Source organism: Etheostoma spectabile, chromosome 10 (genome assembly GCF_008692095.1).
Source record: "Etheostoma spectabile isolate EspeVRDwgs_2016 chromosome 10, UIUC_Espe_1.0, whole genome shotgun sequence".
Taxonomy (NCBI): Eukaryota; Metazoa; Chordata; class Actinopteri; order Perciformes; family Percidae; genus Etheostoma; species Etheostoma spectabile.
In genome coordinates, this window is record NC_045742.1 from 26,855,833 (window position 1) to 26,867,487 (window position 11,655).

General features: G+C 43.0%; 1 long non-coding RNA gene across 1 annotated transcript in view; it reads left to right on the plus strand.

The window, feature by feature from the left end:
• Positions 1–9,426: 9,426 nt before the first annotated feature.
• Positions 9,427–11,655, plus strand: part of LOC116697184 (uncharacterized) — an 11,553-nt gene continuing 9,324 nt past the window's right edge. The window contains exon 1 of the long non-coding RNA XR_004333949.1: positions 9,427–9,437. This is a non-coding gene — a long non-coding RNA (uncharacterized LOC116697184). The remainder of the gene's footprint in view (positions 9,438–11,655) is intronic.

An 11,655-nucleotide genomic window follows, 5' to 3' on the forward strand; every position in this document is an offset into this window, starting at 1 on the left:
GTTTGGTATAGAGACATTTAATATAGAGACGCATTGTGTCATATGTATATTATATATATATATATATATATATATATATAACAAAGTGCCTGTCGCTAGCTCAAAGCATCTGATGTACGGTAAGCATCTCCAAGGAATGTTAGCTCCCTGTGTCTACCACAGAGGACAACTTAGCTTTAGCCGGCTGCTAGCTATTTATTAGCAAGCTGAGACACTTGCAAACATAATACTGCATAACAACCACGTAAACAACAGGGCGAGTACGACTTGCCCCTCAATCTAAGGCATAGTGACAAACAGCAACGAAAGCCGCAACATGAAATTCTTACTCACGCGGATCCCGCAACAGTTTATTGGGAAATAGCACTGTGGACTCTGAATTTGATGAATTTACAGTTATCAGACCCCAGATGACACAAGAAGCTAATGTTAGCGACCGCTGCAGGAGACGCTGTATTCCTCCGACATGCTGTATTAATGTTAGCTAAGGTTAAGGCTAAAAGAGACTTCAGATACAGTATTAGGGGACCACTAAGGTCTATATAAAAGAGACGTCAGATACAGTATAGGGGACCACTAGGTCTATAAAGAGACTTCAGATACAGTTAGGGGACCACTAAGGTCTATATAAAGAGACTTCAGATACAGTTTAGGGACCACTAAGGTCTATTAAAGGAGACTTCAGATACATTATTAGGGGACCACTAAGGTCTATATAAAAGACTTCAGATACAGTATTAGGGGACCACTAAGGTCTATATAAAGAGACTTCAGATACAGTGTTAGGCCCACTAAGGTCTATAGTAAAGAGACTTCAGATACATTATTAGGGGCCACAAGGTCTATTAAAAGAGACTTCGATAGAGTTATTGACCAAAGGTCTATATAAAAGAGACTTTCAGATATAACAGTGTATGGGACCACTAAGGTCTATATAAAAGAGACTTCAGATACAGTATTAGGGGACCCATAAGGTCTACATTAAAGAGACTTCAGATAAAGTATTAGGGGACCACTAAGGTCTACATAAAAGCAACAATCTGGTGAAGTGCTGTCTCAATCCCATTTTTACTTGTCTGAGCCCATTTGGCCTCACACACGCACTCACTTAGCACCTGAGATCAAGTAAGTCCGTGAGTCTTTAGTCCTTAGTCCTCAGGACTCACTTTGGGATTGGCCCATTGACCCCCCTTCCAGACACCTTTCTTTATCCCACCATATAAAATGTTAGCAGACCTCAGTTTAATGTCCAAATATAGTGTCCAAATAAACCTGCACTAGATTTACACTGCTGTGACGGATGTATATATGATATACAACTGCTTTAAGTCATGGCTGGGCTGTATCATATTCATAAAAGCAATGATTGAAGAGTGTATATTTTTATATGGAGGCTCGTCTTTACAGCAGGAAGCTCTGTGTTGTGGATATTAGGTTTGGAAGTCCTCTCTGTTCTAAGAACCAGCTCTACTGGGACCAGCACATTGTCTGCATGGCTCTTTAAACTGTGAAAGACACACACACACACACACACACACACACACACACACACAAAACAATAGAGAAAATGATATACAGTAGTAGTGCACAGGAAATAGGAATGTTACTACTTTACTACAACGACTGCCGGAATCACTGCAGACATTAATTTGAAGAGCTTTGGTGGCTTTGACATGGTTTGAATGTTCAACCCGTTCTCACTCCCAACTCGTACCATCCTGTTGCTTGGTCAGTGGCTATAGCGTCAAGTAAAGATGCAAAAATCACCCTTTGGAGTGGGTACGGAACGCAGCGGGCTGAGCAGCAGCTCGACCGTGGTAAGATGACGTAGTATTAAGAGCCACAACGGTAGCGAGGAGTATGAAAAGACCTAAAATCCACATAAGTAGGTTGGTTCGGAGGGTGGATGGGACAAACAATACAGGACTTTCACCCAGGAGACCGGGGTTGGTGTCCTGTTTTTGTCCCGCGTGATCCCACCCAGGGTCTTTTCCTAAACTTAACTGTCCCTTTCTTGTATTGCATGTCACAACGTACATCCGGATCCAGAGTGTGAAAAAGTGACGGCACAAGTCCTGACTAAGCACGTCTAAAAATGACACCAATGTAACTAAGTACAAGTATGGTACTTAAGTACATATGTTACGGGTACTTTTCTTTTCATGCCACTTTCTACTTCTACTCTGCTACATTTCAGAGAGACATATTGTACTTTCACTACATTCATTTGACAGCTTTATTTAGTAGTTACTTTTTAAAAAAAAGATTCTTGCACACAAAACACGTGTAGTTTAGAAAATATGTTGTAAGTATAAATTAAACTACCCAACAATATGACAGCCGACAAGTCCAGCTGAAAAGACTACTATTCAAGAGCTCGTCCAGTTGCACTGGGTAAAGCATGCTGATAACCAGGCTCTCATTGGCTAGCTGTTAGCCAATCAGAGTCAAGCAGATTAACTTGTGGAATTATAATGAGAACTGCCACAAACCAAGTCTTCCTGCAGGCTTTCTATACCATGCTAGAATAGCTTGAAAGAGTCCATGGTAGAACTTCAGACATTACCACAATGTAATGAAATAAGTGTGGAGGGACACCTTTAAACAGTTGATTGACAGAAAAGATTTTAACGTTTCCACTTTCTAAAATGTGATGATTTTTCTGCATTGGGTACTTTTACTTTTAATCCTTTAAGTACATTTTCCTGACATAGAAATACTTTTACTTAGGTAACATTTTCAATGCAGGACTGCTATTTGTAACAGAGTATTTTTACAGTTTGGCATTAGTACTTTCACTTAAAGCTACAATTTGTAGTTTCTGTCTCCCCCATGTGGGATTCTAAGTAATAACAACAAAAGTGTCCACATGATACAAGCCTTCAGTGACTTGGTCAGGTGTCTTTGTTGTTTTTACTTACGCTAAAAGTATCCTTTCGCGCCATATAACATGCTTTACCTAAACACGCTTGGTCGGGACTATTGTCTATTGGTTAAGGAAAGGTCATGGGTGGGCTTAAAGACATGTGCAAGACATGAACCCTGCTTTCCTGGGTGAAAGTCCTGTGTTTGACCCATCCACCCCCCCAACCACCCTCCCTACGCGGAATTTCCCCTTTACATACTACTCTCTAAACCCCGTATACATGCTCCTCTCCCCAGCACGCCGAAGGGTGCCTTTTTTTTGTTGCATCAGACGCTGACAGCCACTGTCCACCGTCCATATTTTACGCATTCAGAGTGAGAAAGGGTTGACGTAGAACCTTAAAAAAGTCAACAAAAAGTGTTTTAACCATCACAGAATTTTGCAAATCATGAAAAACAAAGATTACATTTTTTTTTTAAAGCAGGCTCCCACTCTCTCCCACTCTCTGACGTAAAACAACCTGTCTCACAGCCGGAGTATTGTTGTTGGAATTTCTGAGGCTCAATGTCAGCAAATCTGCCAACATCTGTTTCCTGACTTCTTTGTTGTGGTGCACAACTAGTCGGGCCAAAATCTGTTGTGAACGTAACTTGATATGCGGGCCGGATCAAAATTTGCCAGGCTGCCGGATCAGGCCCCCAGACCTTTGACTTTGACACATGTGCACTAAAGCTTTAAGCACAGGATGTGAATACTTCTTAAACCACTGGACACAACTCCTGAGAGCATCAAATAGTGACTCCAAGAGTCCCGATCAAGCCAAGTGTGTCTAGATATGACGCTGAAGGAGACTTTTAGCGTCAATATCAAACGCCAAACCTGTGAGAATGTGTTGGTCATCCATTTTGAAATCTTTCTTTGAAAGTCTGCCAGATGGACTTTTCATGATGTTTTATTTGAATCATTTTGGAAAGCAATTAAGCCCAATTGAAGTTTCTGTTCATAATATAGAGTCAGCCATTGCATTCTTTATTTTTTATTTTGCTTGCAGACACAGATGATCTTTGCTTGTGTGATTACTTTTTGTTAAGCAAACAAGCTCAATTTAGGGCTGTGTAATATGGCCAAAAAACATTTCCTGCAAAATGCATTTTTGAAACATAATTTTAGAACAGGTAATAATGACAGATAAATTATAATATAATTTTTAGAAAATATACCTATACTACCGGCAATGCATATAGAAAAAAAAAGGTTGTCTCCTACATCGATGGAGTGTGAAGTTAGAAATGCACACACTTGTAGGTTACAGGTACAGATTTTGGCTCACTGATACAGTTGAAAGCAAGATCAAAATGAACATTCATCTCAATGTGTGTGTGCAAGTATAACACTAGTATAAGACTATCGTTTATCAATAGTTATAATGGACAGATTTTATTCAGGATTCAGTCATTCAGGAACACCATAGTGACATTGGAAACAAGTGCACTTTATCTTACCCTGAGTGTGTTATTGACAAAAAAATGATATACTGTATATATATATAAATAAATGTGTTTTTATGTTACTGCAATAAAAGCAACCAGTAGTCAGGAGGTTAAATGTCACAAGGATGGCCAATGCCACAAATATTCATGTAAGCATAGAATGATGTTGTATGATAAAAAAAACATAACCCAGAGAAAAATGACAAAAAATATCATTTTGGATGGCTCTGCACCACTTCGTCCTATCAGTGATATGGTGCCAGTCAGTGTCAGGTTCCAGGATTGGATCTGCTGGGCTTTGATCGCCCACCAGGTCCCATCAAAACACACACACACACACACACACACACACACACACACACACACACACACACACACACACACACACACTCACACAACAAAAGGTGGGAAAGTTCAATCCAAACACCATCACACACGAGACACAGACCTATACAACAGAAACCTTTAAGGTGTGTGTCTGTTTGTCATTGTGTGTGTGTGTGTGTAACGGTGACAGTGTTTCCCTTGTGGGGTGCAGACAACAAACAAGGTCCCTGGTGCTTTTTGTTAGCAGAGAAGGTACAACATACACACACACACGCACACACAGACGCACACAAAAAGACAAGACACACAGAGCTCTCAGATGTCGTGGTTGCTTTCTGCAAGCCACGGCCATCTGGTTTATGTAACCAACTCTAGCATTGTACGTTTGACCTGTCAGCGTGTGTGTCTGTGTGTGTGTGTGTTTTTGTGTGTGTTTGTGTGTACAGTGCTGGGGAGAGGGGTGAAGGATTTAGGTGGACATTTGACCTCCAGATTCTTTACTGCGCCGCCTCGACCACACTGCAACCCCCGGAGAGTGTCCGTGTATGTCTTCATCTCAGATAGACACAGGAGGGAGGAAGAGGAGAAAAGAGGGATGGCTAAGGAGAGGAGGGGCGTTGACAAGAAGGCATGGACACACACATTCTCAGAGAGAGAATTAATAACCAGTGTGGATGAGGCTCCTAAGTGACCGGGCTGAGCTCAGGGTGAACAATAAAGCATCCCGGTGTTTTATTGAAATGCCAGCGTCCTCATTTAATCCCCAAACACAGCCAAACTTCTCCAGTCACTGGGTGTGTTGTGTGTGTGGTGTGTGTGTGTGTGTGGTGTGTGTGTGTGTGTGTGTGTGTGTGTGTGTGTGTGTTGTGTGTGAACTGTAAAAAAAAAAAGATCAATTTTCACTTTTACAGCAAAACTGTTTATTTTAAAGAATAGTGTGTTTACAAGAAAGGCAGGAAAGATGACAGTGGGATTTAAAGCTTAATGAAAATTCAATGCAATGGAAATGCACAAGTCTAAATGTGGGTAGACTGTCCTAAAACTTGAAATAGTAGAGCTATTTGGTTCTTGTACCATCTTAAAATATTGTGCAGAAATGTTTAGTGTTTCACTGGTCTAAATATGGTGAAAAATGTCTCAGTATCCACGCTTGAACTATCCATAGGCAATAAAACAACCTGATCTCACAGAATTCTGTGAAATGAACACGGCCCCTCAACTCAAAATCTGTGTCAGTTTCACAGAATCACAGGCAGCTAGCAGGTAGTGAGGAGATGTTTTTTACAGTGTGTTCTGGGGACAGGCAGCTAACAGGTAGTGAGGAGATGTTTTTTACAGTGTGTTCTGGGGACAGGCAGCTAGCAGATAGTGAGATGTTTTTTACAGTGTGTTCTGGGGACAGGCAGCCAGCAGATAGTGAGGAGATGTTTTTTAGAGTGTTCTGGGGACAGGCAGTAGCAGATAGTGAGGAGATGTTTTTACAGTGTGTTGGGACAGGCAGCTAGCAGGTAGTGAGGCAATGGTTTTACAGTGTGTTCTGGGGACAGGAAGCTAGCAGATAGTGAGGATATGTTTTTTACAGTGTGTTCTGGGGACAGGCAGCTAGCAGATAGTGAGGAGACATTTTTTACAGGTGTTCCGGGAACAGGCAGCTAGCAGATAGTGAGGAGATGTTTAACAGTGGTGTCTGGGGACAGGCAGCTAGCAGATAGTGAGGAGATGTTTTTACAGTGGTTCTGGGGAAAGGCAGCTAGCAGATGGTGAGGAGATGTTTTTACCGTGTGTTCTGGGAACAGACAAGCTAGCGGATAGTGAGGAGATGTTTTTACAGTGTGTTCAGGGACAGGCAGCTAGCAGATAGCGAGAGAGATATTTTTTACAGTGTGTTCTGGGAACAGGCAGCTAGCGGATAGTGAGAAGAGTGTTTTTACAGTGTGTTCTGGGGACAGGCAGCTAGCGGATAGTGAGGAGATGTTTTTACAGTGTGTTCTGGGGACAGGAGCTAGCAGATAGTGAGGAGATGTTTTTTACAGTGTGTTCTGGGGACAGGCAGCTAGCGGATAGTGAGGAGATGTTTTTACAGTGTGTTCTGGGGACAGGCAGCTAGCAGATAGTGAGGAGATGTTTTTTACAGTGTGTTTTGGGACGGCAGCTAGCAGATAGTGAGGAGATGTTTTAGAGTGTTCTGGGGACAGGCAGACTGCAGATAGTGAGGAGACATTTTTTACAGTGTGTTCCGGGAACAGGCAGCTAGCAGATAGTGAGGAGATGTTTTTTACAGTGTGTTCTGGGGACAGGCATCTAGCAGATAGTGAGGAGATGTTTTTTACAGTGTGTTCTGGGGACAGGCAGCTAGCAGATAGTGAGGAGATGTTTGCTGTATGTGACAACAAATGCTGTAGCCAAAAACGCACGTAACATCGCTTGAAGCACCTTTAAGTTAAGCAAAAGGTTGAGGGTGGTCCTGTTTCTCTGTGACACATCCGCCCCCCCCCCAACCAACCTCCTTATGCAGATTTTTGGGTTTCCATTCTACTTGGCACTATAGTCCCTCCTAATGCTACGTCATCTTCTTATTGACTTTACAATACGGCTGTGCCTCAGTGGTAGAGCAGTTGCCTGCCAATTGGAAGGTTGGTGGTTCAATTCCTGGCCCTGCAGTCCTATGTTGAAGTGTCCTTGGGCAAGGCACTAAGCACAGAGTTGCCCCCGGAGTTTGAATGTGTGCGAGTGTTTATCTGATGAATAGGTGGCACCTTGTATGGCAGCCTCGGCCACATATGTGTGTGAATGGTGAATGGTTCCTTTACTATGTAAAAACGCTTTGAGTAGTCGTTAAGACTAGAAAAGTGCTGAGTAAAATACAGCACATTGGCATTGTTTTCCGTGGAGGCCACAAGGAATTTTCACACAATCCGTGCCACCACCATGTAATGCGGTGTTAACAGTCCATGATAATTTCACGGAATTCTGTGAGACTGAGCTGCAATAAAGTTGAAGGTATTCTAAATATTGAGCTGAGAAACACAACAAATGTGGATGCTCCGCCACAGGGCATGAGGACTATTTGAAAGTCATGTAAATCATATTCTATGAAGCACAATTTACATCAGCTTTCTCCACCCCTGTCATCAAAACACAAAATAATGGATATCTTTTGGAATGGTGTTGATCCCATTCCTTACAGTTCAGAAGCTATGGAGAGGAGCAGCCAAGCTGTTCTGGAGGCTCATATTGATCCTCACAGAGACACTATATGTTGGTTTTCAGCCACTCTAGTGGCATGGTTCTAAATGATAATGTCTGTTGGTTGGTCAGTCCACCACCACTTTGATTTGAATTATCTCAACAAGTATGACTTGCTATCATGTGTGGTAAAGACATTCATGTTCCCTTGAGAAAGAATCCCTAACGCTCATTTTCTCCGTTCTGTACGGACTTTAAGGACAGTAAACCTTGGCGGTACACGAGCCGTGCTGCCTGTACAATCCGTCCTACGCATGTGCAAGATATTCGTTCATGCGCAGATGATAATCATGATATATGACGATTTACGACACTACGTGATCTGTTCCCATAGACTGTTAACAATATACAGTATGTGTCAGTTCCACAGTAGCGGTCTATTGCTGGCCTCCACTGAAAAGCTAAGAGCTGAACTAGCGTTTGGGTTGGGGGTAGGGGTGGGTAGTTAGTGCGCCGAAGCACAGAAAGGAGGGGGAGGGGACGAGATGAGGAGGAGGGAGGGGCAAGCTAGTCTCATTTTGTTTGAAAATACTTCTAACAAGAAGAAACGTCACCCAACATTGCTTAGAATGCCGCTGAGGGGCTAAGACGGTTTGGGGTTCAGATTGAAACGCATAAACCATTAAGTAATTTGACATGATTTTTTGTACAAATGTTTGCACAATGATGAATATCTAACTTGTCACCTAGTGCAATCATCAGGTTAAACCTCTGATTTGTCCCAACACTTTGGTTTATGACCAAATACCTGTAGAAGTAATGACATCCTGAGCTAGATGTTATGTTTATTGCTAATAAGCAAGTGTTAGCACACGTTTGGTGGTGCATAGGGTCCACATGGTCATACATTTTGGGCCGTGTGCAAAGCACCGCTGTCCCTAAGTACAGCATACAGTCATTCTTCACATCAAGCTGCACAGCAGTGACACCAGGCTTTGAAAATTAGTGGATATGATTATCTATGCCAGGGCCGGCCTGTGGCTTAGGCAGTATAGGCAAATGCTAAGGGCGCAAACCTCCAGGGGGCGCCCGGCCTGTGCTGTACCTATAACGGCAGGGCTGCCAACTCTCACGCAGTGGCCGTGAGACACACGCATTTGACCGGTTTCACACGCTCACACGCCACCCCCCCCGATTTCTCACGCTGAAGTGTCAGGCCGGCGGTCAAATTTCTGAAAGATAAGTTTATCTATAGATTGGCTGTGAGCGCTCGTGATCGACTAGTTGTGCTTTCAGAGACTGTGAGGGGTTCAAGAGCGCTCCCTGTCTGTGGAAGTTTCAAACTGTCTCAAAATGAGAACCTTTTTTTCCCGATCCATCCCAGGTGCATTTCCCCGCTTCAGGTATGAGCTCTGAGCATACACGACCGTCCGTGCTTCGTGACCACTCTCTCTGTAAGACTAGAGGTGAGCATTGCGGCTGGTGGACCCGCTTGCTGTGGGCACTGACGCGTTGGATCCGTGCGTAGACCTCCGATAATGAGCAGCGTACAGCTCCCTCTAAACTTTGTCAGAGACCAGAGACCCGAAGAGCCTCTATGTCTGTCAGACGGTCTGAGTGAGATCACCTTATCAGCGGAGCAATGACAGCACAGCAGACCATATACAACTCTCCTAATCTCGGACAACAGAGATAGGAGGAGTTATATTTTGGGGCAGAGAGGATGAGGGCAAAACATTACTGAACATTGGCACAAAGGTTAAAGGATTAGAATTTATGTAAACAGTGGTTCTCATTCTTTAGAATTTCAATGGTCTTAGTTGATCCCTCAACAATTAAATTAACTTTGGGTCCTGGTCCTACCTCAGGCAGGGACCCCTGGACCTGTTCACCACAGACCCAAATCTTCTCAGCTGTTGCTGACAATGCTACTGTCTCTTCATGTTGTTCATTATGTTTGGCACCTGTCCGGGTTAGTTTCATATCATAGAATTTAATAATGTATATAATAAATGCTGAATGCCCTAATACCTGTTGATACTACAACAATGCAAAGGTTCTTAACCCTACAGTTTTGCAATAATCATGCAAGACTTGATGTCTTGATCTCTCCATTTTTTGCGAAAAAACTCTCAGAAAGTGCCATTTAATGTTTTTTTTTCAATTTTTTTTACAAATCCCAATTAAACCCTAAAGGATGAAGACCCAAAGAAATTGCTTTGTACGCGGCAAAATACGGTTGGCCCCCCCAAATCTCACCCAGGTTTTGGAAAAGTTGGCAGCCTGATAACGTACTTAATTAAAAAAAACAAGCCCGACTTCTTTACCTGCATCTAAATCTCATAATGGCAAAGCTCCTAAACTGTCTGGTGCCCAGGGGAGGAAAAAAGAGAAGAAGAGGAGGAAAAACGTGACAAAGACAGGGTAATGTTACAGTAAAGGTGATAATGATAATGATATTATTTTGCTGTCGATAATAGCATTAGCAGTTAGCATGACATAGTTGGCTAATCAATAAATAGCGAGCGCTATCTGTTAGTTTTAACATCAGTTAACTGTACAGTGATGCAAGGGGGCGCCACCTAAAATCTTGCCTAGGGCACCAAATTGTTTAGGGCCGGGCCTGATCTATGCATGCAAATTCTGGCAATAGAACAATGGGTGCAGGGTTCTTCTGTAACTGTTCAATTCACCAATGGCGCAAGTGAACTGAATGGCAGTACATCCTGTGACCAATATCTCCAGAGTTGTTCTTCATGAATTGTTTTAAATTCTGAAATAGAAGTTACGGCTTTATGAAACATAACTACCATCACATTCCCTCATTGATAATGCCCCATAGGTTTTTGAGACAATCCATTATGTTGTCCCCTCTTGGATCAAGCTCCATACTTTTCCTAGTCTGACTCTTCATATTTCCAGAATGAGACCCGACCCGTCCTGCAATTCTTTTCCACGTTATATTATCTTGCTGAAAACAAAGCTTGACATTCTCTCTGAAGCAGCTTTCGACCTAGATGCTAGGAAACTTTGTCTCAGGAGTTAATCAAAAATTTGGCCTCCTTGCATGCCAGCCGAAAAAGGGGATATATCCATCCAGGCATTAGCATTAGAAAGGAAGACACGGTGGAAATGAGAGGAGAGGAGAGATTGTTTGACTGCCATCTTAACTGAGTGTGCCTAGCCAAGCCCGGCCAGGAGAAAATATAAACCCCCGAGAATAAGGCTTATTTTGACTGGTGGCCAGTTAGAGGATAAGACGCTGCAAAGGAGGTGATTGTGTGTGTGTGTGTGTGTGTGTGTGTGTGTCTGTGTGTGTCGGGGGGGTGTATGTGTGAATCATTGAGCATGCATACCATGAAAGTAGCCAGCCGATTTACTTCTGCCCGTCTCAGGTGTATATGTGTGTCCAAATCTGCCTCTAAAGCCTTCTCGTCCTCCTCCTACTCCTCCATTTCCATAAGGATAAATGTCATTAGCCAGGCAGCTAGTGGCGAGACGCTACTTTCACTCAGCACAAGTGTGAGGGGTGACTTTGTCCCTTTGAGAGAGCGAGTGAGAGAGAAAGAGAGAGAGAGAGAGAGGTCTGATACATGGACCAGACACAAATCCTCTTAGCCAAAAGAAGAAGAAGAAGAAAAAAACTGGCTTTTTGGTGGCGGCTTAAACCGGCCATTGTGGCTCTACTTTAAGACTTCCTCTGATGCCTTTCTGCCTCGCGCTAATGTAAATAAATGAGCCCCAGTAGGAAACTGGGAGGAAGTGAGGGCACGAGGTAGAAGGGGA